Below are 27,016 nucleotides of genomic sequence, written 5' to 3'. Positions count from 1 at the left end.
AGTTTGGAGTGTGACTGTTTAGGGTTGTGGACAGGTGTCTTTTATACTGATAACAAGTTCAAACAGGTGCCATTAATACCATAATTTGCAAATAAATTCATAGAAAATCCTACAATGTGATTTTCTGGATTTTTTTCTTCTCAATTTGTCTGTCATAGTTGACGTGTACCTATGATGAAAATTACAGGCCTCTCTCATCTTTTTAAGTGGGAGAACTTGCACAATTGGTGGCTGACTAAATACTTTTTTTCACCACTGTATATGTGCTTTCTTGAGCAGGGGGACCTTGCGGGCACTGCAGGATTTCAGTCCTTCACGGCATGGTGTGTTACCAATTGTTTTCTTGGTGACTATGGTCCCAGCTGCCTTGAGATCATTGACAAGATCCTCCCGTGTAGTTCTGGGCTGATTCCTCACCGTTCTCATGATCATTGCAACTCCACAAGGTGAGATCTTGCATGGAGCCCCAGGCCGAGGGAGATGGACAGTTATTTTGTGTTTCTTCCATTTGCGAATAATCGCACCAACTGTTGTCACCTTCTCACCAAGCTGCTTGGCGATGGTCTTGTAGCCCATTCCAGCCTTGTGTAGGTCTACAATCTTGTCCCTGACATCCTTGGAGAGCTCTTTGGTCTTGGCCATGGTGGAGAGTTTGGAATCTGATTGATTGATTGCTTCTGTGGACAGGTGTCTTTTATACAGGTAACAAGCTGAGATTAGGAGCACTCCTTTAAGAGTGTGCTCCTAATCTCAGCTCGTTACCTGTATAAAAAGACACCTGGGAGCCAGAAATCTTTCTGATTGAGAGGGGGTCAAATACGTATTTCCCTCATTAAAATGCAAATCAATTTATAACATTTTTGACATGCGTTTTTCTGGATTCTTTTGTTTTTATTCTGTCTCTCACTGTTCAAATAAACCTGCCATTAAAATTGTAGACTGATCATTTCTTTGTTAGTAGGCAAACGTACAAAATCAGCAGGGGATCAAATACTTTTTCCCCCTCACTGTATGCTTCTGCATAAATGTTGTAAGATGCCAGGGAGATATGTATATGCTAAGAAAGTAATACTTAGTGTATGTTGTGTAGTAAACTGTTAGTAGCCCATGTGCCTCACCCTAATAATTTGGTCCCTTTCCCCTAATAACTTAGCCTACTGTTCTGACTTGGTGGTGCACCTGTAGCATATAGCCTGTTTTAAAGAAATGTCATCATCGAATATTAGTGCAATTAATGTATTGTTTAGTGTTGTGTAGTGTAGTGGCTTTGCTGGCATGCATAAAAAAATTATAATGAGTTTGCCCCACCAAGATTGACATACTAAAATCGCCACTGATAATAATCAATGTATAAATTAACATGCACAATGTAATCATGTAAGTCAAAAAAAGTCTGTCACCGTGCCAACAGACAAAGAGCTGTGAATGGCTCAGTGGTTCACCAATCAGGGTCTTGATGGGCTTGGCAACAGTAAGAAGGCGTGATGTGGGGGATACACAGAAATGTTCCTGCAACGTTCCCATGAAACGTGTCTAGTATGTTAATATTTTAAATTCAGAGAACATGGCAACCGTATGTTTGGCATGAAGTTGATGGAATATTCTCCTAACCGTCAGAAAGCTGGACACTTGAATGTTCTTGCCACGTTCCCATGAAATGTGTCTAGAACATTAATATCTTATATTCTTAGAACACAGCAACCATGTTCTGTGTATGTTTGGTGGGACGTTGATGGAATATTCTCCAAACCCTCAGAAAACTGGACACAGGAATATTCTTGCAACGTTCCCATAGAACGTCTGTAGAACATTCATATTGAATATTCGGACAACATGGGTAAGTTCTGTTTGACATTAAAGGAATGGTCTCTTACTTAGAAACAGTCCTTGAGGGTCACTGGAACATTTCTATAAAAACGTTAGGTAATAACCTAATGAGACTCTTAAGGAAACGTTCTCTAAAGTCGCAGGAACGTTTGTTGTTAGTGGGGTTACTACTGTAGGTCTATCCCTAGGACTACTCACCACCACATTGATGCCATGGCCTGGACCAGCTGGGATGCAGCTGGCCTGAAAGGAAAACGGCAGGGTGACTTTGCAGCAGCCAAAAATATGTGTGTGAGTAAACATAAAATGTCAACTGCCTGCACGATGTTCAATTGTATCGACACATCAAACAAATCTCTCAGTCTCTTGTGTACAGCTATAAATCAAAATGTAATCCAAACAACAGGCCCACTTTCCATCTCCCACTCAGGTGATACAGTATGTGGGGCTGGTTTTGGTGATATGCATTCCTGTTATCATCCAGCAGCATGCACTGTAGTGATGACAAGTCACAAGACAAAATGATTTTTCTTGACAGGTTCCCATGGTGAGCTTATTCAGGGTAAAATCATTAAGAGAAATAAATATAAACGTTGTTTACTTGCTACAGTATAACCTTCCATGTAAAATGCAATGCTAGGTCCGACTGATGATAAATATTGATGCATGCAAAACAGCTGTCTTCCTACGGTATCAACAATGAACATGTTTAGAATTGACCATAGCATCTTCTACTACATCATGTCAGATATTATAAAATAGATTGCTAACATTTTTACACCATCACTTGTGAAAATGTATGTTGTCATAAAATGTTACAATATTTTATTGAATATTGAATATTTTTTTCTCCCAGATTGACAGCTTTCGTGAGCCAATGCACTTTTGACAAATTTGTTCAATTTACCAGGGTGTGTCCAGACATTCTGGTAATTTTGGCTACAGACTGTAGTACAGTTGTCAAGTGGCAAAAAGGTTGGTACACATTTTGAGATGCAAGTCCTCCAAACGCCTGTAAACACAGCAAAAGTTGATGAAAATAAGGTTTGGCATTCTGAATTGTAACGAATCATATTTCACTCCATATTTCACACGCAACGAAATAGCAAAGCATGCTGAAATATGATTATCTCTCGGCTCCCGTTTTCCACCGGTGCATGTTCTTGCAAGAAAAAGCAGTCACGCTTGCTGCTAGCTAATGATGCACCTGTTAGCATTCATTAGCTTTTGTTAAACATTAGAAATTGCTATTGCAATATTGAGTTAACCTTTGATGTTGGTATAAAATGTCTGAGTAGTTTACGTTACTAGTCTAATGAATGTTAGGGAGAAAAAACACATGCAACTAGTTAGCCGGCTAGCTATCCCCGACTGGCCGCAACCAGTTGCTTTCTCGAGCGTCAATATTGCAACTTCTACCCTGACATGAATTGGCTTGGCGGCTGAGCCTTGCTGAGTGAACTCAAGTGGTGCGCCCTCTGCGTTGAGCACACTCAGCAAGTCACCTGCTGTCTTTTGCCCCGTCATAATACATTTTCCATACCTGCTTTGATACTAGTAAAGTAGGTCTTTCATTATGAGAAAATACAAATTACATGCATATTAACATCTGGAGCATTCACATGGTTTAGCGAGTTTCCATATTTCCCTTTGCCTTTTCATTTGCAGCTGACAGTCATTGTATGTGAGAGAAGCTAGTCGGAATGGATCCAAACAAGACTCGGTTCTCAGGCCTCCCACATGCCTTGGCTGCAGCAGCAGGAGAAAGGACTTCTGTCAGATGAGCCAGCAACAGGAAGAGCCAGAGGTCTGCTGTTTGCAGCAGATGGGTCTGCGGGCTTAGGATGAGCCAGGGGTTTCACCAACCCTGGTGATACAATGCTAATGCAGTAAAGGAGAGGAGTGCCCTTCCCAGCGAGCGAGCCCTCCATTGGCTTCGCCAGGGGGATACTCATGCCCACATCAGAAGATGGTGGGCTTGGCCGCACAAGAGGGCTGCTTCTCTCGACAGCTGAGCCGACGTTAGGGGTGGCAAGAGGGGTGCCCCTCCAGGTCAACCTGTCACACAAGACTGGCCTGAAGAGATACCAAGTCTGCAGGCAGAAGAAGAAGTAGTAATCAAGCAAGTTTGTGTTGTGTTACTTCAGATTTGTAAAGTCTTTCTTCTAACTTCAACTCAGACTAGGGTTCAATGTGGTTTGCGCTTATGGGACTATTGAATTAGTTCCATTGCACTCAATACAAGCTCAATCAAGGGCAGATGACATACTTACATCTAGCAGACGCTCTTATCCAGAGCGACTTACAGGAGCAATAACGACAGCTTTTTCACCAAGTCCGCTCGGGGATTCGAACCAGCAACCTTTTGGTTACTGGCCCAACACTCTAGGATACCTGCCGCCCGCTCGAAATTGTTCAAATACCACCCAAGGCCAGGGGTTGTCTCTGGTGTCCATGTTCAGAGGCAGGGGAATGGAACCCTCAAAGACCTCCTGGCGCAGGGGTGCTCTGCCAGTGTGTGAGTAATAATGAGTTTATGAAAGACTAGGTTTATATTCCAAATGGCACCCCATTCCCAATGTAGTGCACTACTTCTGACCAGAGCCCAAAAGTAGTGCACTACATAGGGAATAGGGTGCCATTTGGGAGACAGCCTAGAGATGAAGGCATACTGGATCAAACTAACTGGGAAGATCACGTTTTCCACTCCATCTCTGAGTTTGAGTTCAAATTAGTGCTGAGTGATTAATCACAATGTTGGTTAATTTTCTGATCTACATCAGTTCAATTATTTGAATTCCATTTCGTTCAGTTTTTTTCTGCGAGCTCAATGCGCACATTGCACAATTTCTCTAGAGAAATCAGATCCAGCCTGAACTGTGCGATGTAGTAGGGAGTTGTCATCAAATAAAACCAATGTAATATACACAACTGAAATATTTTAGTAAAGGAATGTGAATAAATGATGGTTAGTAAGTGATAAGCAGTAATGGGCAGTCACCACCATCATGGGAGTTTTATTAATTGTTTTATTCTGTGTTAGAGCATTCAACCAAAATAATCAAAACCGAAATTGAAAACGTTGATTATTTTTGAATAATCAATACCGAACCGAACTCCAAAAAGGCACTAATCGCTCAGCACTAGTTAAAATGACTAGGGTTAAGAATAATGGTTGGCCTTTACTTTGGAAAAAAGTCGGATATTAGAAATCTGTTAAATATTGATGCACTAAAGTTAAGCCATCTTTTGTATGCAATAAATAGATTTGCCTTATCCCACTTAGCATCTAAGTACTGAGCACTCCCCTAAAAATTTAACAGAGTCAAATAGTAATTTGAGCTTTAAAAGATTTAGGGAACTGGTACGCTTGCTTGATTTCCTTACGCACCAAATGAGGCCCCATGAAGGAGAAGAGGGATGAATTAACTGAATCCCCTGGTGTTTTTCTCTGGTGTTCTTTTTGGTGCAGAAAGGGGTGCTGTTGGAGATTTTGGAGCAGAGCTCAAACCACAGACAGGCCCTACTGGCGCAGTGGCAGTCGCCGGCCTGGGGGGAGATGGGTTCCCTGAGGACATGATGGGCAGAGGCAGCAGGTAGGAAGGAGAATGAGGTGATAAGCTCAAAACCTGCTGCTTAGCCTGGGGCAAAAGCAGGCCAGTTCCACCATGCTACTAAGGTCCTTTGCTTCTAGAATGCATAATTTATGCTGTGCATATACAGGAAATCCGCTCACATATCCTTATCCTTCTCATTATATGCCCATCTCATTATTTATTAATTATCCATTGTGTGTACAGGTGTGCCAAGCTTGTAATGTCATACCCAAGAAGACATGAAGCTGTAATCGCTGCCAAAGGTGCTTGAACAAAGGGTCTGAATACTTATGTAAATGTGATATTTCATTTCTTTGTTTTTTATACATTTCTAGAAATTTCTAAAAACCTATTTTTGCTTTGTCATTATTTGGGTATTATGTGTAGATTGAAAAAACAATTTAATCAATTTTAGAATAATGCTGTAACATAACAAAATGTGGAAAAGTCATGGTCTGAATACTTTCCGAATGCACATGCAAATAATGTAGCAGATCTAGGATATGGTAGAAAGAGTATGTGGCCTTTTCTGTAGCCTACAGGCTGGAGATAAAATGTATGACAATGTAATGTGACAGACACTTTTTACATCATGCAGGATTCTCCGATCAATTAACCTAACCTAAATGGCGCCGAATCAAATAAAAAATGCGCTGTCATGTTAACAAACACCTAGGGCTGACCCCATTTATTCGACTGGTCGATTGTTTAGTCGATAGGCTATTGGTCGACTGAGATTTCTTTAGTCGAGCAGTACAACAAATATGGTGTACAAGACACCTGTCTGATTCGCGCCTGTCTGAGTGGACTGGTCCATTGTGGAGGCCTGTCTGAGTGGACTTGTCCATTGTGGAGGCCTGTCTGAGTGGACTGGTCCATTGTGGAGGTCTGTCTGAGTCGACTGGTCCATTGTGGAGGCCGTGGGGATGGCACAGTCCGTCAGTCTAAAACGTGCTACTGAAATTGTATATGGTTATATTACATAAGAACAATGGTGCAACACTAATAAAAATAATATTATTTTATTAAAAATGCACTTTCTCCCTTGTTGGATAGCGGAACCGCTGTACACGGTTCTGAAACACATCAGTGCGCTGTTGAATTGCTGCCTTTTCCTAGACCATGTTGCTATGTGCATAATAGCGTAATGGTGTTGAGAACAGCAGCAGAATGAGGAGATGAGAAAACAGCCCCTGCCTTATTGTCTAAGAAAATTAAGGAGAGAGGAAACACAAACTTAATCAATAGCCTAACGGTTAAATGTGCCTGGCTTTATACATCATCAATATATCTACAGAAATAAGACAGATCCTGCTTCTGTTGCCTGTTTGAGTGTTTGTTTAATAGCTTACTGTTTCCAAGAGCACCAAGCCTCACACAATGACATATGAAGTAAACAAATATGGCACTTTTAATATCTTTGCTTTGCTGTGATAAAGGCTTTACACCTTTGTTCGTTAACAGCCTCTCTGGTATTATTTATAATTTATTTTGTGTTTACACTGTTCCAAATTGTCTGAAAAATTATATTTAATAATAACGCTCCTTTTTATTGATCTCCTTCTTATTGTGGTTGTTGTTGTTGTTATTATTATTATAAGTAATGTAATTATCAGTAGTAGGCTTAGTATAGCAGCCTTGTATAACCACCATCGAGCTGTAGGCCTAAGAGCACATCCTTTTTAGTCTTAATACCGTAACATACTTAGGCTTAACTTTCAATAGGCTACTGTATCAATCATTCATTCGTTCATGTCATCACACAGCATATGAGTCATTCATGATTTGAAATGCAATCAAGCATTTTAGTTTTAAATAAAATAAAGGGAGCCTTGAATAATTAGCTTAAACAACAAATAAACCATTCCATTTCAGAAATTACATTCACGAATGAATGCGACTGTTGTAATAAAGGCCTGACAAAAAAACGTTACAACAGACTCTCTGGTAGGCGTATACTTTATTTAGTGTTGTTTACATTGTTCCAAAAGGTCAGAAAAATTATATTGTAATCTATACAGCACCTGTTTGGCACTCATAATATGCACGCAGGGCTTGCTCTTTACCTTCTTTTTCTTGATCTCCAGTGTTTTCAACAACTAGTCACATTTACAGTATGTTCTTGTGGACCTTCAATGTGGCATAACTTTTTTGGTACCCTTCCTCAGATCTGTGCCACGACACAATCCTGTCTCTGAGCTTTACGGACAATTCCTTCGACCTCATGGCTTGGGGTTTGCTCTGACATGCACTGTCAACTGTGGGACCTAATATAGACATGTGTGTGCCTTTCCAAATCATGTCCAATCAATTGAATTTACCACAGGTGGACCAATGAAGTTGTAGAAACATTTCAAGGATGATCAATGGAAACAGGATGCACCTGAGCTCAATTTCGAGTCTCATAGTAAAGGATCTGAATAAGGTATTACTGTTTTTCATTTTTTATAATTTTGCTAAAGAAATAAAACAGTTTTCGCTTTGTCATTATGGGGTATTGTATGTAGATTGATGAGGGAAAAAATCTATTTAATCAATTTTAGAATAAGGCTGTAACGTAACAAAATATGGAAAAAGTCAACAGGTCTCAATACTTTCGGAATGCACTGTATATGCTGAAAGGCCAGGCGGTTCTAGTGTTAAATAGCCAAATTGATTAGTCAACAATTCGCACAAACTAATAGCAAAAAAATTAATAGCTAAACGCTAACGAGCGAAAACAAACTAATTGCAAAGACAGGCAAATCCAGCTCATACAGTTATACAAGCATAGCTAGTAGCTACCGAATGTCATTTTTGGTGAGTGGACATTTACAAGCAAACGTGAATGAGAGAAATTGTGATGCATGCTTTTCTGAAGGAAGAGCAGCATGTGTACAGGAGCAGAGGGGAGAAGAACGGAAGAGAAAAAAAATGCTAGTAGGAAGAATAGGGGAAAAATGGCAGCTGTACAGATAACTCATCCAGAGCTCTTTGACTTCTGGCAGAAAGCCATTATAAGATATCTGATGGCAAACATTTAGTAATGAATTGCATACAAGTGTAACTTCATCACCTTATGTGCGCCACACAATAGAGACTCACAAATATCAGATCCCCAAAACATGCTAACCTCGCACCATTACAACAACAGTGGAGGTTAGCATTTTGGGGGGTTATGATATTTATGCGTCTAACTTTCTCACTCATCATTATTCACAATTTATTCAGGATTATCCGTAATCATGGTAGCATCCACATTAATGTAGAAGTGCTTAGAAACATATTATATTCTTATTTACAATGTAAGTGTCTCCAAAATGACACAATAGATTATTTACCATTAATTTCTATTGGGCACAAAATAATCTGAAACACAACCAAAACAAACAGCAAATGCATCCAACAAATTTGTAGAGTCACAAGCTTGATGTAGTTATTGCGTGCTATGAATATGAGACCAAATACTTTACTTTTTACTATAATACACAGAAGTGAATTTGTCCCAATACTTTTGGTCCCCTAAAATGGTGGCACTATGTACAAAAAGTGCTGTAATGTCTAAACGGTTCACCCAATTTGGATGAAAATACCCTCAAATCCAAAGTGCTGGAGTACAGAGCCAAGACAACAACAAATGTGTCACTGTGCCAATACTTTTGGAGCTCATTATATTATGAATTGTGTGTTTTATGACTATGACTGTTAGACCTAGTCATTGAAAGGTTATTTTCTCTCCCTTTGCAGTGAACCATTGCAAAAGATTGGTACCAAAGGAACAAAACTGCCCATAGGCTCAAACCACATCACCATTGGCTGCAGGAATGAGGCAGTCTATCAGTAGCATGTCACTTTCACATAAGTACATGTATTAGGAAAAAATAGTTACATTCAAAAGCAACATTCCTGTGAAAAATATCTGCTGTAGAAATAACATTTGCTCTGTTGAGGAGTATTTGAAAATGTTTTTTGGGACTACATGAGTTATGACTTCACTCAGATGAGCACCTCATTCCATAGAAACATTTCAGTAGCGCCAGCACATCTAAATTTAACTTATTATTCAATTTGTCCCACTTTTCAGTCCCAACGTGGAGTCAATGGGAATGCGATTTGGCATGATAAAGGACCATCGCCCCACCACGGGAGAGGTTGTTGCTTTTGACGGCTCAATTCTCTACCTCCATGTGAAGATGGAAGAGGTAGGTTACTTTTCAATGATGCCTCTGAAGTCTGGCCTACTGTATGTCTTGAGTATAGATGTGTATTAATTATGTGCAAATAATTGGCTTATACTTGGAAATACACTCAATGGGAACAGCTGCTTACGGAGGAGGTTGACATCAAGGTTCAGATGACACCCCATTCTGAGGTCCTGCCACCCCATTCTGACCTGTGCATCCCCTTTTACAACGTGGTGCTGAGGAGGTAACAGGGCCTTATTCATAAGGGCAAAATGCAGCCTTCATTAGGGCATACCATAGCAAAACATTTTACAACGTAAAACAATGGATCTTATTGGACAAGTTCAGGTAGTCCCTTCCTGTTTTCAGTATGTTGTTTTCCATTTGGTCTCTAATAAAAATACACCCCAGTGCTGCAATATGAGCCGCTAATTGTCCACCACTAATTGACCTTGACTTGTTTTTGTAGTTTTTTTTAAAGGCCTGTGGTCTACCTATGAGAGAAGTTCTCTGGGGGGAAACCAGACCTAAGTGCAGCCATGCTGTCAATATTTAGCTAACCTCCCCTTTGTTCTCTACGTGGAGTCATCTATTGTCCTCGCTTGATAGCTTCAAGCAAAGACATTTGCTTTCTTGAGATGCCTCAGCTGTTTTACACACAAGTCCAGACTTCTTTTAAAACGGTCCATTTCCCCCTAAATCCTAAAAAGCCTTTTCACTGAATGGTGCGACAAGACATTATTGTTCTCTCCCTGTATGTTGTCAAGGTTAATGAGCATCCTGGGACTGAAGCTTGTGGGGCGGAATCATTACGATCCAAAAAGCGCAGTCATACTTGGGAAACATCGGTGAGTACAGTTAAAGTCGGAAGTTTACATACACTTAGGTTGGAGTCATTAAAACTGGTTTTCCACCACTCCACAAATGTCTTGTTAACAAACTATAGTTTTGGCAAGTCGCTTAGGACATCTACTTTGTGCATGACACAAGTAATTTTTCCAACAATTGGTTACAGACAGATTATTTTACTTATAATTCACTGTATCACAATTCCAGTGGGTCAGAAGTTTACATACACTAAGTTGACTGTGCCTTTAAACAGCTTGGAAAATTCAGAAAATGATGTCATGGCTTTAGAAGCTTCTGATAGGCTAATTGACATCATTTGAGTCAATTGGAGGTGTTCCTGTGGATGTATTTCAAGGTCTACCTTCAAACTGAGTGACTATTTGCTTGACATCATGGGAAAATCATTAGAAATCAGCCAAGACCTCATAAAAATCATTGTAGACCTCCACAAGTCTGGTTCATCCTTGGGAGCAATTTCCAAATGCCTGAAGGTACCACGTTCATCTGTACAAACAATAGTACGCAAGTATAAACACCATGGGACCACGCAGCCGTCATACCGCTTAGGAAGGAGATGCGTTCTGTCTCCGAGAGATGAACGTATTTTGGTGTGGAAAGTGCAAATCAATCCCAGAACAACAGCAAAGGACCTTGTGAAGATGCTGGAGGAAACAGGTACAAAAGTATCTATATCCACAGTAAAACGAGTCCTATATCGACATAACCTGAAAGGCCGCTCAGCAAGGAAGAAGCCACTGCTCCAAAACCGCCATAAAAAAGCCAGACTACGGTTTGCAACTGCACATGGGGACAAAGATCGTGCTTTTTGGAGAAATGTCCTCTGGTCTGATGAAACAAAAATAGAACTGTTTGGCCATAATGACCATCGTTATGTTTGGAGGAAAAGGGGCGAGGCTTGCCAACCGAAGAACACCATCCCAACCGTGAAGCACGGGGGTGGCAGCATCATGCTGTGGGGGTGCTTTGCTGCAGGAAGGACTGGTGCACTTCACAAAATAAATGGCATCATGAGGAAGGAAAATGATGTGGATATATTGAAGCAACATCTCAAGACATCAGTCAGGAAGTTAAAGCTTGGTCGCAAATGGGTCTTCCAAATGGACAATGACCCCAAGCATACTCCCATGTTGTGGCAAAATGGCTTAAGGACAACAAAGTCAAGGTATTGGAATGGCCATCACAAAGCCCTGACCTCAATCCTATAGAACATTTGTGGACAGAACTGAAAAAGCGTTTGCGAGCAAGGAGGCCTTCAAACCTGACTCAGTTACACAAGCTCTGTCAGGAGGAATGGGCCAAATTCACCCAACTTATTGTGGGAAGCTTGTGGAAGGCTACCCGAAACATTTGACCCAAGTTAAACAATTTAAAGGCAATGCTACCAAATACTAATTGAGTGTATGTAAACGTCTGACCCACTGGGAATGTGTAATATAATATAATATAATAATTCTCTCTACAATTATTCTGACATTTCACATTCTTAAAATAAAGTGGTAATCCTAACTGACCTAAGACAGGGAATTTTTACTAGGATTAAATGTCAGGAATTGTGAAACTGAGTTTAAATGTATTTGGCTAAGGTGTATGTAAACTTCCGACTTCAACTGTAATTAGATTTGTCCTCAAACTGAGAAATTATACTCCAACTGAAATCTCAATGCTAATAGCAGCTGACTCAAGCCCCTTGGTTTCCATCTTCATATTCTAGGCTGCAGGTGTGGCCAGGTTACTCAACGTGCATAAAGCACACTGACGGAGGCCTGTACCTCCAGGTGGATGTGTCCCACAAAGTGCTGTGAAACGAGTCCATCCTTGACTGCATGTGAGTTCATTTCAGTGCACCTGTATCACCCTAACCACTTAGAAGAATGGTTACATTACGTCACTGACTAACTTGTGTGATACTCTAAAATATGCATGATAAATCCGTTCTCTTGCTAGATATTTTAAGGTGTACACTGAGTGTACAAAACATTAATGAAACCTGCTCTTTCCATGACATAAACTGACCAGGTGAATCCAGGTGAAAGCTATGATCCCTTATTGATGTCACCTGTTAAATCCACTTCAATCAGTGTAGATGAAGGGGGACAGGTTAAAGAAGGATTTTTAAGCCTTGAGACATGGATTGTGTACTTGTCCAATTCAGAGGGTAAATCGGTAAGACAAAAGATTTAAGTGCCTTTGAACGTGGTATGGTAGTACGTGCCAGGCGCACCGGTTTGTGTCAAGAACTGCAATGCTGCTGGGTTTTTCACGCTCAACAGTTTTCCATGTCTATCAAGAATGGTCCACGACCCAAAGGACATCCAGCCAACTTGACACAACTGTGGGGTGCTAGTCAATATCAGGAAGGTGTTCCTAATGTTTGATATACTCAGTGTATATACACATGGTGTGTATATCCACATGGTGCACTGTCTACTGTAGTTCATACCAATTTAAACAGGCCTTTTTTTGCCATAATGATATTTACAAATAGCATTTTCACTGATACACCCATATATATATTTCAACACACATCAGCAAGCTCTCACAGAAAGTGCATCAGCCTGCTCATAGATATTTGGATACGGTGTATGCCTCAACCACTTCAAAACTACCTCAGGGACTTGTGAGACTGAGGGTTTATGTTTAGTCTTGGTCACTAAAGGACCATTTGCTGGGAAACAAATGGGCTGACTTGCAGGGCCGTGAGTGGTAACCTTGGTCCTTTTGACCCCTCTGCCTCCCACGAACATGATCTACCAGCAAAGCAAGGAAAGCTTCCGGGATGAGTGCACCAAAGCGCTGATCGGCAGCATTGTCATCACCCGCTACAACAACCGCACCTACTGCATAGATGACATTGAGTGGGGCAAGTCCCCCAAAGACTGCTTCACCATGGCCGACGGCTCCACGACCACCTTCGTCAAGTATTACAGGTAAGGCCTGGTCTGAAGTCGGCCATTCATTCAATGTCAAGCAGGCAACTATACTATGTTTTTGAACAGAGAAGTGTGTGTTGTTCAAGTGCATTTCCTATGTGTTTATTATACCTTTTTTCCTGTAAAATGAACAGCAAAAACTACGGCATCACCATAAAAGATATGGCCCAACCCATGCTTATCCATCGACCCAAAGAGAGGTCCAAGCAAGGGGGAAAGATAAAAATATTCCTATGGACTCATTAGCTGAAGCTATGAAATGTAGCTTTATCTTGAAATAGTTATATTTTTGTACTTATTTATTCATTCTCATCTCAAAATATGATCTTGTCTATCCTCACACACCCAACAACCCTGAAACAAAATACTTGTCTGTATCCTTGACACAGAATGCCACCTTGTGGCACTAGTCAGTATTGAGATTAATCTCAACATACTCTGTTTTCATAGCTCTTTATGTTGTTCTACTATAACACATAATCCCTTTTGAGTTTTTATTGTGTAGTTGGAGACATTTTTCTCCATAGAGATACAATATGCAATACGTTCTATTTCATTTTGTGTGTCTTCCAGCAAATCAGGCCCGGCGCCACGAGGGTGCAATGCCCCCTTAGTTTGAATATTGTGCCCCCTCAGTTTTGTATCCCTATTCTGTCCCACAATCTGCCCCCTCCGTCATGCCCAACCCATTTGTTGTGTATGCTTCATTCATGCAACTCCCTTGCACGCATCATATATACATCATACACGTTTTACCAGTTGAAAAAAAACAAATTTTGATTGGCCTTCACTGTAGAAAGGTGGGGTCAATTTGACTGTTTAGGTTTACTTTCAAAGTTATGTAGTACGAAAAAAATATGTTTCACCGCGCAGCTGGATGGAATTGAGCTAATGTTAACAGTTAGGTAGGTAGCTGATAGCATGATGGATATTAGAATGTGGCTTCACCAGGGCACAACCGCAGCATCGGATCAAAGGGTAGGGGAGGGGGAGAAGCCTGCCACAGAGGCCAAGGCCGCTTAGACTACGCTAATCACCGAGGACAAGGCCGCCGAGCCCAGCAGCAAAGGCACCTGCGCAACCGTCTTGCTGCCTGGTGACATAAGAGGTAACCAACCCGCGGAGGGGCCTGCAGCCGCCAAGACCGAACCTAGCAGCAGCACCGCCAGGATATTACAAGCACCGACACCTCCGTTAGTGCCTGACGACCTCGGTGATGAGGAGCCAACGCAGGTTTGTCTAGGGAAATACCCAACCAGCCTGTACTGTGGGAGAAAACGTGCATTTTGTAGCGTGTGGTTCAAAGGCAGAGAGTGGCTGGAATATTCCTGCAAGGCAAATGCAGCTTTCTGCTATCCTTGTCGAAAATGTAACATTGGCTCCATGCTAACGCCGATAAGGCATTCACCCAAACTGGATATAATAACTAGCGACATGCCATTGATAGCAACAAGGGACTGGGGAGGCACGTATCAAGCAAATAACATTTGAAATGCATGGTACTTTGGACAGAAAGACAAGAAAGGAATGCACAGGGAGCGGAGATTTCAACACTTGTGAATTCTGCACAGCTTGCAATAAATCATATGTATTTGTCATCGATTGTGAACATTGTGGAATTTCTTGCTGTCAATGAGCTTCCTCTTAGGGGAACTTTGGATGCGATGGATGCAAGAGGGGAGGTGCGCGGTGGACTATTTCTGGCGATGTTAGATTATAAGCTCAGGAAAGACAAGGAACTTGCTAGTGCCTTAAGCACAATTCCCCGCAATGCCACATACACATCTCATGCCATCCAGAACGAAATAATTGGGCTCATGAGTGAGGTAGTCACAGAAGAAATTGTAAAGGAAGTAGGTGATTCATGGTACACATTTAAAGTGGATGGGACTAAAGACCTAACGGGGTGCGAGAACATTTCAATTGTACTCCATTATGTGGGCGAAAACAATCGTGTTTGTGAGCGGCTACTGTCAATGGCAATGAGTAAAGAATGTGATGCTTTATCGCTGACTAACTTGGTCCTTTCAGAGCTAACAAATCTTGGCCTTAGTACCGAGAAGATTCTTAGTCAATGTTATAATGGGGCCAGTATGATGTCTGGTAAACAAGGGGGCATGCAAAGGGTAGTGCAGGACAAGCTGAATCGGGAAGTGCCTTATGTGCATTGCTTTAACCACCAGCTGCATTTAGTCATAGTGCACGCTATGTCCTCTGAGGGTGCATTGGATGACTTTTTTTATGTGTGTAATTCCCTTTACAAGTTTCTCAGGAAACCAACTGTGGCTGCACAATATACGGGAGAGAAACTGAAACGGCTGCTTGAGCAGCGATGGACTGGTCATCTAGCCACGAGTGTCATTATAAAATCTCTGGACAGCATCATCCACCTGCTCAGAGAAATCAAGAGTACCGGCACCTAAGGTACAGAGGTGCGACTTGAGGCTGTGGGCCTATTGAAAGCTGTTTCCGAGCCGAGCTTCAGATTCATTGCCTTCATGGTCCATAAAGTCCTCAGCCTGCTCGAACCCCCCCCTAACAAGTTACTTCAGGCTGAAGCAACTGATCTGTACACTGGCATCTGAGTCGTCCGCAGTGCCCACAATTGCATGAAAAAACTGCAACGTGACAGTGAGTTTGAGTTATTGGAGAAATACAAGCACACGGACACCCCTGCTCCAAGCAAACAGCAAAGAGTAGTGAGTAGTAATCTGAAAGAATATGTGGTCGAAACAACAATGGGCCAGCAAGAAGAGGATAATGAGAGGGAGTGCAAAATACTTTTCAGCATTCTGGATGCTGTACTGGGAGAAATGTCAGCAAGATTTAACGAACGAAACAGACAACTTGTTGAGGCCCTGTGTGCCTTGCACCCAAAGAATGAAACATTTATGGATGTGGAAAAGGTGAAACCACTGCTGGACTTAATCTCAGGAGACTTTGGGGAAGTTGAGTTTACTGTCGCACGCCAGTTTCTACAGACTGAAATTGCCCGATCTGGAGAAGAAAAATGGACTATGCAGAGCATTTTAGATAGATACTCCGGGCCTCTAACAGCAATGCCTACTGTGATAATGGCATTGAAGCTGGGATTAACATTTGGAGCATCCACGGCAACTTGCGAGAACTATTTTTCAACATTGAAAAACGTATTCAGTGAGCACAGATGGAGCATGTTGCACAGGAGGAAAGCGCAGCTGATTCAACTGGCATTTGAGAGGGATCTTACAAGCAAATTCCGTGGGGAGTGGTATGAGAGACTGCTGAGGAGGTTCAACACAGCATCAAGGCGCCTACAACTCTTTTGAATCTGGGTAAGAACAGGCAGCCTGGCTGGGCTTGTATTATTTTGTTATTTGCTAGCTTTTGGAAATGCGTGGCAAATGTCAGAAATAGGCATAGATGTGATTTTCTTTATTGGAGTTGCTGCCAAGTCTACTGCTTGATTTCTGTGATGTGATTGGATTGGAACTGTTGGGTTTATAATATAATCAGATTGTTTTTAATGTTGTTTTATATGGTAGAAGAGGTGCATTTCATTACATTGATGAGGGTGGGCAGACCTTGACCAATGGTTGAGTAACGATGTAGCTATAGTGTTGCCATAAACAACTAATTGCTATGGAATACTAATTTCTCTGTTATCATACGCAGGTAGCTGCGTCCAAGCTGCATTGTACCGATTAGTCGTGGTAGTGCATTGTACATTATTGTTTGCTTTCCGCGATTGGAGATGCATTGTATTGGCATGAGGAAGTGTTATTACGGTAATTAGCAACTGTTTTGCATTGGATTGATGGGTATTGTGCATGTAGCTGTGTAGCTACATGCACAATAGGGAAATACCCAACCAGCCTGTACTGTGGGAGACCATGTGTTCTCGCATACCCCGAGAGCATCTGGTCAGCGGGGTGGTGGCACAGGAATCCTCATCTCTCCCAAGTGGACATTCTCTCTTTTTCCCCTGACCCATCTGTCTATCTCCTCATTTGAATTCCATGCTGTCACAGTCACTAGCCCATTCAAGCTTAACATCCTTGTCATTTATCGCCCTCCAGATTCCCTTGGAGAGTTCATCAATGAGCTTGACGCCTTGATAAGTTCCTTTCCTGAGGATGGCTCACCCCTCACAGTTCTGGGTGACTTCAACCTCCCTACGTCTACCTTTGACTCATTTCTCTCTGCCTCCTTCTTTCCACTCCTCTCCTCTTTTGACCTCACCCTCTCACCGTCCCCCCCTACTCACAAGGCAGGCAATACGCTTGACCTCATCTTTACTATATGCTGTTCTTCTGCTAATCTCACTGCAACTCCCCTCCATGTCTCCGACCACTACTTTGTATCCTTTTCTCTTTCGCTCTCCTCCAACACTACTCACTCTGCCCCTAATCAGATGGTAATGCGCCGTCGCAACCTTCGCTTTCTCTCTCCCGCTACTCTCTCCTCTTCCATCCTATCATCTCTTCCCTCTGCTCAATCCTTCTCCCTCCAATATCCTGATTCTGCCTCCTCAACCCTCCTCTCCTCCCTTTCTGCATCCTTTGACTCTCTATGTCCCCTATTCTCCCGGCCGGCTCGGTCCTCCCCTCCTGCTCCGTGGCTTGACGACTCATTGCGAGCTCACAGAACAGGGCTCCGGGCAGCCGAGCGGAAATGGAGGAAAACTAGACTCCCTGCGGACCTGGCATCTTTTCACTCCCTCCTCTCTACATTTTCTTCATCTGTTTCTGCTGCTAAAGCCACTTTCTACCACTCTAAATTCCAAGCATCTGCCTCTAACCCTAGGAAGCTCTTTGCCATCTTCTCCTCCCTGCTGAATCCTCCTCCCTCTCTGTGGATGACTTCGTCAACCATTTTGAAAAGAAGGTTGACGACATCCGATCCTCGTTTGTTAAGTCAAATGACACTGCTGGTCCTTTTCACACTTCCCTACCCTATGCTTTGACTTCTTTCTCCCCTCTCTCTCCAGATGAAATCTTGCGACTTGTGATGGCCGGCCACCCAACAACATGCCCGCTTGACCCTATCCCCTCCTCTCTTCTCCAGACCATCTCCGGTGACCTTCTCCCTTACCTCACCTCGCTCATCAACTCATCCTTGACCACTGGCTATGTCCCTTCCGTCTTCAAGAGAGCGAGAGTTGCACCCCTTCTCAAAAAACCAACACTCGATCCCTCCGATGTGAACAACTACAGACCAGTATCCCTTCTTTCTTTTCTCTCCAAAACTCTTGAGCGTGCCGTCTTTAGCCAACTCTCTTGCTATCTCTCTCAGAATGACCTTCTTGATCCAAACCAGTCAGGTTTCAAGACTGGTCATTCAACTGAGACTGCTCTTCTCTGTGTCACGGAGGCTCTCCGCACTGCTAAAGCTAACTCTCTCTCCTCTGCTCTTGTCCTTCTAGACCTGTCTGCTGCCTTTGATACTGTGAACCATCAGATCCTCCTCTCCACCCTCTCCGAGTTGGGCATCTCCGGCGCGGCTCACTCTTGGATTGCGTCCTACCTGACCGGTCGCTCCTACCAAGTGGCGTGGCGAGAATCTGTCTCCGCACCACGTGCTCTCACCACTGGTGTCCCCCAGGGCTCAGTTCTAGGCCCTCTCCTATTCTCGCTATACACCAAGTCACTTGGCTCTGTCATATCCTCACATGGCCTCTCCTATCATTGCTACGCAGACGACACACAACTAATCTTCTCCTTTCCCCTTCTGATAACCAGGTGGCGAATCGCATCTCTGCATGTCTGGCAGACATATCAGTGTGGATGACGGATCACCACCTCAAGCTGAACCTCGGCAAGACGGAGCTGCTCTTCCTCCCGGGGAAGGACTGCCCGTTCCATGATCTCGCCATCACGGTTGACAACTCCGTTGTGTCCTCCTCCCAGAGTGCGAAGAGCCTTGGCGTGACCCTGGACAACACCCTGTTGTTCTCCGCTAACATCAAGGCGGTGACCCGATCCTGTAGGTTCATGCTCTACAACATTCGGAGAGTACGATCCTGCCTTACACAGGAAGCGGCACAGGTCCTAATCCAGGCACTCGTCATCTCCCTTCTGGATTACTGCAACTCGCTGTTGGCTGGGCTCCCTGCCTGTGCCATTAAACCCCTACAACTCATCCAGAATGCCGCAGCCCGTCTGGTGTTCAACCTTCCCAAGTTCTCTCACGTCACCCCGCTCCTCCGCACACTCCACTGGCTTCCAGTTGAAGCTCGCATCTGCTACAAGACCATGGTGCTTGCCTACGGAGCTGTGAGGGGAACGGCACCTCCGTACCTTCAGGCTCTGATCAGACCCTACACCCAAACGAGGGCATTGCGTTCATCCACCTCTGGCCTGCTGGCCCCCCTACCTCTGCGGAAGCACAGTTCCCGCTCAGCCCAGTCAAAACTGTTCGCTGCTCTGGCACCCCAATGGTGGAACAAGCTCCCACACGACGCCAGGACAGCAGAGTCACTCACCACCTTCCGGAGACACTTGAAACCCCACCTCTTTAAGGAATACCTGGGATAGGATAAAGTAATCCTTCTACCCCCACTTACCCCACCCCAAAGAAAGAAAAAAACATATTGTAAAGTGGTTATCCCACTGGCTATAAGGTGAATGCACCAATTTGTAAGTCGCTCTGGATAAGAGCGTCTGCTAAATGACGTAAATGTAAACTTGCAATTTCTCAAGACGGTTATGAATTGTCCATTTTTGTAAAGCGGTGCAGTAGCCTGTATTCTTGCGGCAAGACAGCCGTGCGTGGCTGCAAATACATTGTGTGTAATTGTACTATCGATTATTATCCATCCCATGTTATCAGTAAGCGGAAATAGTTGTGCCCCCTTTAGTCATTTCTGATGCCCCCTTGCCGAGTTAATCCTGCCGCCGGGCCTGCAGCAAGTCATAACCGCCGTGATCCTGCTTCTGCCTGAGCTCTCCTTCATGACTGGAATCCCTGACAAAATTAGAAAGGACTTCCGCGCCATGAAGGTACAATCATTGTGTCAGCAATGCATTCTCTTCCCTCTGGGGTTTTCTGTGACATTTACATCCTTGACATCTACAGTCCATGAAGGCAGCACAGTGATTTTGATAACGCAGCATTTGATAACAATAGTAACCAGACAATGTGTTTGTTTTCTTTCAAATACTTTTGTTGTGCTTGCTTGAGTTTTCCTGCCTCAATTAAATAAATGGAATAGTCTCAATTGTAAACCATAAACCCAGCTGGCAATCCAGACAGGCTCAATCTAGCGCGCCAAGTATTGGGGGGGGGGGACTAATACTGTTTGAACCCAGACATGTCAGAGAGTAACTGGGAAGGGCAACATCATAGAGATAGAATTACTCTCGTTCTATTGGTATAGTGCTATACAGAATGACGGTTTTACCGTCCCAGGACCTGACGATGCACATCAATGTGAGTGAGTAGTGAGCTGCACACCCCCTCCCTGAAGCAGCTCCTGAAGAACATGAACACCAACCCAGAGGCCCAGAAGGAGCTGGCACACTGGGGGCTGGAGATCAGCCAAGACATCCTGGTGGTGAGGATACACCCAGCACAATTAAAAAATCAACATTTATCTGAGGGAAATTAGTTAGTCGCACATAAAATGAACATTAATTTATCTGGTGGTGAGGCTCCACACAGCTCATTAGATATCAGACAACATGCTCCCTCACACATTACACTTAAAAAATGGTTGGATGCTGGGTCGTCATTCCTGAAATCCATAGAGTTAACAGCAATTGATCAGTCGTTTGTTAAATTAAATGCACAATTAATTAGAGCACAACCAATACATCGGTTGACCGATTTTATCGGCCGATATTAGCCTTTCACATAAATATTTGTATTGGTGTTTATTCCACCATTTAAAGCACCGATATTGTATACATAGAATGAACAAATACGTGTGCTCATTTCCGGTCATCTTTAGAACGTTTCAATGGTTGCCTGAAGAGCGCGCTCTATGAGCTGCTCATTGAACATCATTCAGCCCGTAAATCACAACTTGAGAATCAAATCAAATTATATTTGTCACATGCTCCATGAAATGCTTACTTACAAGCCCTTAACCAACAATACAGTTTTAAGAAAATAGAGTTAAGAAAATATTTACTAAATAAACTAAAGTATAAAAAAAAATGAAAGTAACACAATAATGAGGCTATATACAGGGGGTACCGGTACCAAGTCAATGTGCAGGGGTACAGGTTCGTTGAGGTCATTTGTACATGTAGGTACGGGTAAAGTGACTACGCATAGATAAATCAACAACAACAAAACAGCCAGTAGAAGCAGTGTAAAAACAAAGGGAGGGGGAGGGGGAGGGGGGGGGGCATTTTATGAATTGGTCCGGGTGGCCATTTTATTAATTGTTCAGCAGTCTTATGGCTTGGGGGTAGAAGCAGCAGTGAGTGGGCATGGTGGTTTATGGCTTGGGGGTAGAAGCAGCAGTGAGTGGGCATGGTGGTTTATGGCTTGGGGGTAGAAGCAGCAGTGAGTGGGCATGGTGGTTTATGGCTTGGGGGTAGAAGCAGCAGTGAGTGGGCATGGTGGTTTGACGGTGAGTAGCTTGCAGCCCTATCCTCATCACATGCTCACTTGACGGTGAGTAGCTTGCAGTTATGAATTGGTCCGGGTGGCCATTTTATTACAGTTTTTTCTGAATGCTTAAGCGCTAATCGTGATTCTTGTAGCACAATTTCTAAAACTATTAATACGTATAGCAAAACCACTCACTGAGTTTGCAAAACTAAAAGCACAAACACTGCTTTGCACTCAGTTTACAATTTTGTAACACACACTTTGCAAAACTGTAGGCACAATTCACTGCACAACACTCTTTTTGCAGAACTTTAAACACAACTCACTGCTTACACTCAATTACCAAATTTCCAACACACTCCTAGCAAAATTATACACATGTATGGCTATCATTAACACTATTTTGCCAACTGTCTGGCACACTTGCACATGTGAAAACTGTTGTAGATAATTAGTTCACTTTGCAATCAGCCTAAGCACTATAAATAAGCCACAGGTAAGCTGTCTGTGTGGAGTACAATGGAAGGAGCAGTAAGAGGGAGAAGAGTGAGAATCAGAGGAGGCCGAGGAGGCCGAGGGAGAGGACGTGGAGTTGAAGAAGTTGGAGGAAGAGGACGTGGAGTTGAAGAAGCGAGAGGGTTAGAGGAAGTTAGAGGAAGAGGACAAGGAGGAGCAAGAAGAGGACGAGGAGGGGAAAGAGGAAGGGTAAGAAGAGTAAGAAATAGAATAACTGATGACATCAGAGCTACAATAGTGGACCATGTCATCAACCATGGGATGACCCTGAGGGAAGCTGGCCAACGGGTTCAGCCTAATTTGAGCCGCTACACTGTGGCAAGCATCATTAGGACATTTCGAAATGAGAATCGGTAACTACTTTGTAGCACTGCCATACTCTAATGAGAAACACAACAGTACCATACATGCAAAAATACTGAAATTGTTACTTTACAGAATTGCTAGACGTCCAGATGTTGGGGGCAGAGGAAGAATGTTCACTCCAGAGCAAGAGACCCATATAGTGAACATGGTGATTGCCAATAATGCAATAAGACTGCGTGAAATACAGCAGCGCATAATTGATAATGACACCATCTTTCAAAATATACACAGTGTAAGTATTTCTGCACTAAGTCGTGTACTTGCGCGCCACAGAATAAGAATGAAGCAAATTTACAGAGTTCCTTTCGAGAGAAACACAGAACGTGTAAAGCAACTGCGATATGACTATGTGCAGGTAAGCTATAGTGTCATTGGTTCTGAATTTGGAAGTGCATACTGTAGTGCTGTGCATGGGCCTGATGTGTTGCATTTGTTTTGTCTTGTCCAGAGAGTGATGGAACTAGAAGCAGATGCCATGGGACATGAGCTACTTTTTGTAGATGAGGCCGGTTTTAACCTCAGTAAAACCAGGAGACGTGGCAGGAACATTATTGGACACCGTGCCATCATCAATGTCCCAGGACAACGTGGTGGTAACATAACCATGTGTGCAGCTATAAGCCAAAATGGTGTTGTTCACCATCATGCAACCTTAGGCCCATACAACACTGCACACATTATTGCATTCCTGGACACCTTACATGACATGCTCACTGTTCAGAGACCAGAGCATACCCAATATGTCATCATATGGGACAATGTTAGTTTCCATAGGGCTGCTTTGGTCCGCAACTGGTTTACAGACCACCCATTCTTCATGGCACTCAACCTCCCTCCATACTCTCCATTCTTAAATCCCATCGAGGAGTTCTTCTCTGCCTGGCGCTGGAAAGTGTACGACCGTCATCCTCATCAACAGGTAGCCCTTTTACAGGCAATGGAGGAGGCATGTGGAGATATTGACCAGGCATCATGTCAGGCCTGGATACGGCATTCAAGGAGATATTTTCCCCGGTGCCTTGGACTGGAGGATATCGCATGCGATGTGGACGAAATTTTGTGGCCGGACCCAGAAAGACGACATGATGTAGGCTGATTGTTTTTCTTTTTTTGTGAAATTACTATTTTGTGTTCTGACTTTGTCTTGGTTTTGATGAGTGTGAATAAACACCAATACTTGAAGTTTGGATCCTTGTATGTTTACATGACACTATGACAAAAGTATGACCTCAAATTGACATCTGTACACAGAGAAAGCAAAAGCCAGATGTGTTTTGTATTCATACCATCAGTGTGTAGTTGGCACATTGTGTGCTTAGTAGATGATGGCTTGTGTTTACTGTTTGATACGAAAACACCATTTTTAAGAAGGTGTGAAGAGTTAATCTAGCTGTGTTCGCTTTTGCAAGAGAACTACAATGTTTTGATAATTGGGTGAAAGGTTTTCTTATTTGTGTGTAGAGTTTTGCAAAAATAGCCAATAGTTACAAAAAATTTGCTTAACCAATCAGAAAAAACTGTAATTGTTCAGCAGTTTTATGGCTTGGGGGTAGAAGCAGCAGTGAGTGGGCATGGTGGTTTATGGCTTGGGGGTAGAAGCAGCAGTGAGTGGGCATGGTGGTTTGACGGTGAGTAGCTTGCAGCCCTATCCTCATCACATGCTCACTTGGTTAACGCTAGCTGGCTAACTAACCAGCAATGTAGTTACCAGTACCCAGTGTTCGCGGGGTCCGACATGCCAGTCAACCTGCTATCTGCCAACCATGGGAATGCCTGGAATGTTCAGGTGCCGGGCATCCTGGTGGTTGGTGGAGCGGCGGGGGGTTGGTATGGGGGTGGAGCATCGCTAGTTTAAGACCATGCTTAGCCATTGTTCTCTCTCTTTCATCTAGCCTTAACAAGAGGTGGTCACGGTTGTTTTATACGGGTATCCTTGATTTATTTGGCGTGTGCTACGGCCAAACAGTAGCCTGTGTTGAGTTTGGTTAATAAACCGGGAATTCGTAAACTCAAACCTCTGTCTGGACAATTGTTCATTTATGATCTAGCCAGGTCATTACAATACACAAGTAACACTGTTACTGTCTGGGCCAATTATGTAAATTGTTATTTGGTTCGTTAGCGCAGATCCATAATTCTGGCCATGCGCATCATTGTTGTTTTATTTGGTTCGTTAGCGCAGATCCATAATTCTGGCCATGCGCATCATTCATGATGAGATAAGATATTTTGCTACCTACCTAAATTAGAGCATGTGACTAAAACCAGTGCGACATGCATTTTCCTACATTAACGTGTTCCGTCATCAGCGCAAGCCATTTGCAGTTGAAATATATAGCCAATACAATTTTTTTGAATAACAGTAATTTACATTATAGTTTCAGTAAGATTTAAAAAATAATAATAATATGAACAGCTAGCGTGTGCTTGTCATAACAACAGACAGTACATTATGTGATAACAAGCCAGAGATGGAGAAAAGTGGTCCTCTGTAGCTCAATTGGTAGAGCATGGCGCTTGTAACGCCAGGGTAGTGGGTTCGATCCCCGGGACCACCCCTACGTTAAAAAAAATGTATGCGCACATGACTGTAAGTCGCTTTGGATAAAAGCGTCTGCTAAATGACATATTATTAAAAGAGGAGATGGGAATCCCGTTGGGCAATGAATTTAGGAACGTATAACGCCTTACTCAGCAGACTGTCGACCAATCGTTGTCATGTTGAGTCACGTGGTTGCTAAGCTACTCGTCACGCGATCCCTTCTCGAAATCAGGGTATGAGTCGAGAAACCTGCCTATTTTCCTTGAAAGTACGTAATGTGACAATTCCAAAGCTATACGATATTACAGAGAACAAGTTCATTATCTCAAATCTTGGAAAATATTTGTAGTGTTGTACTTGTTGACGAAATCCATGCTAATGTTGGGGTTGTGAGCTAGCGCCCAATAGGCCCTTTTCACGTGACGTCAGACAACTTCCGTTCTGCCGCGATGCAGGTTATGTTTACATCCGGTGTCGCTTAGGAACGCTTAGCTAGTAGCACATCATTATGGAGTTCACCCAGTCCCTTTCACATCTGCCACCAATACGACTTAATGACGTAGAACGACTTGCTGACAAGTGGTCCCTTACTTCAAGATCGAAGCTTGATAAAGGCTACAAGTTCTTCGTTGAAGGTTACCTGTTTGATTATGAAGGTACGTGTTTATCTTTATTTAGCTTAAATTAGCCCTATGCTAGCGAAGGTTATGAGCTGACGAGTTTCTGTTTTGCAGCCTCTTTTTAATATTACTGCTGTTTGTATCGACCGTAAGATAAGAGTCAGTAATGTATTAATGGCTAATGCTGCGCCCCTTTCTCCCAATCACTGTATTGAAACAGTCTCAAGTGTAGTTAACGGTGAGGTGACAGTGAGAGGGCGATGTTACAGGTCCATGAAGAAAAATGAGGAGGCTCATCGGCTTCAGGTTTCTCAGATAAACAGTTCTCTAACATTATGATAAGATAGGTTAAGATAGATAAGTTTTCTTTTTGTTGTGTTTTGCTGCGGTTGCAGATTTAATAAGAATGATTCCACAAAGTTCCACTGTGGATCAGTTTGTTTCTCAGTCTGAGCTCTGATTTTGTATCATTAAACTTAATACACAACGAAATTCTTACAAACCGATGTGGGTTGTTGACGGCAATAAAGACTGGGAAAGATTCTGTGATAACTCAAAATGTTCAAATTTTCGATAAGTGTTGGCACTACTTGTCAAAGGTTTCAGAACAGCCAATTTTTCTTAATTAAAAAAAGAAATTGGGTTTTGAAAATTGTGTACAGTAGTTTATAATGAAACGCAGAAAAAATGTTTTGTAAGTACAGCACTAATTGTTATGTCTCTATGAACAGGTTACACTAGACTCTGCAGAGGTTCCTGTGGTACTCAATCACATGTCATGTTCCTGCTCTGCTGGGAAAGCACTATGTAATCACATAGTAGCACTTCTTTTTCAAAGTGCTCACTATGTTACCATGGGCTTTAAGACAGTGCCATTGCCTCTGTCATGCACCAGCGCACTGCAGACCTGGCACCGGCCTAGGACACAGGTCAGACATTATTTGTTACACTGATGCAGAACTTTGCAGTTTGTATTGACTTTTGACAATGTATTGTTCATCATTATTATATCACAGGGAATTGTACCAGAGGCCACCAATGATAT

General features: G+C 42.9%; 1 pseudogene; it reads left to right on the top strand.

Annotated features, from left to right (window-relative positions):
- The first annotated feature begins 1,833 nt into the window (after positions 1-1,833).
- LOC121557333 overlaps positions 1,834-27,016 on the top strand; it is a 61,271-nt pseudogene continuing 36,088 nt past the window's right edge.

Source organism: Coregonus clupeaformis, chromosome 18 (assembly GCF_020615455.1).
Source record: "Coregonus clupeaformis isolate EN_2021a chromosome 18, ASM2061545v1, whole genome shotgun sequence".
Classification (NCBI taxonomy): Eukaryota; Metazoa; Chordata; class Actinopteri; order Salmoniformes; family Salmonidae; genus Coregonus; species Coregonus clupeaformis.
The sequence above is the reverse complement of the archived record's forward strand: the minus strand, read 5'-3'. Positions and strand labels throughout refer to the sequence as shown.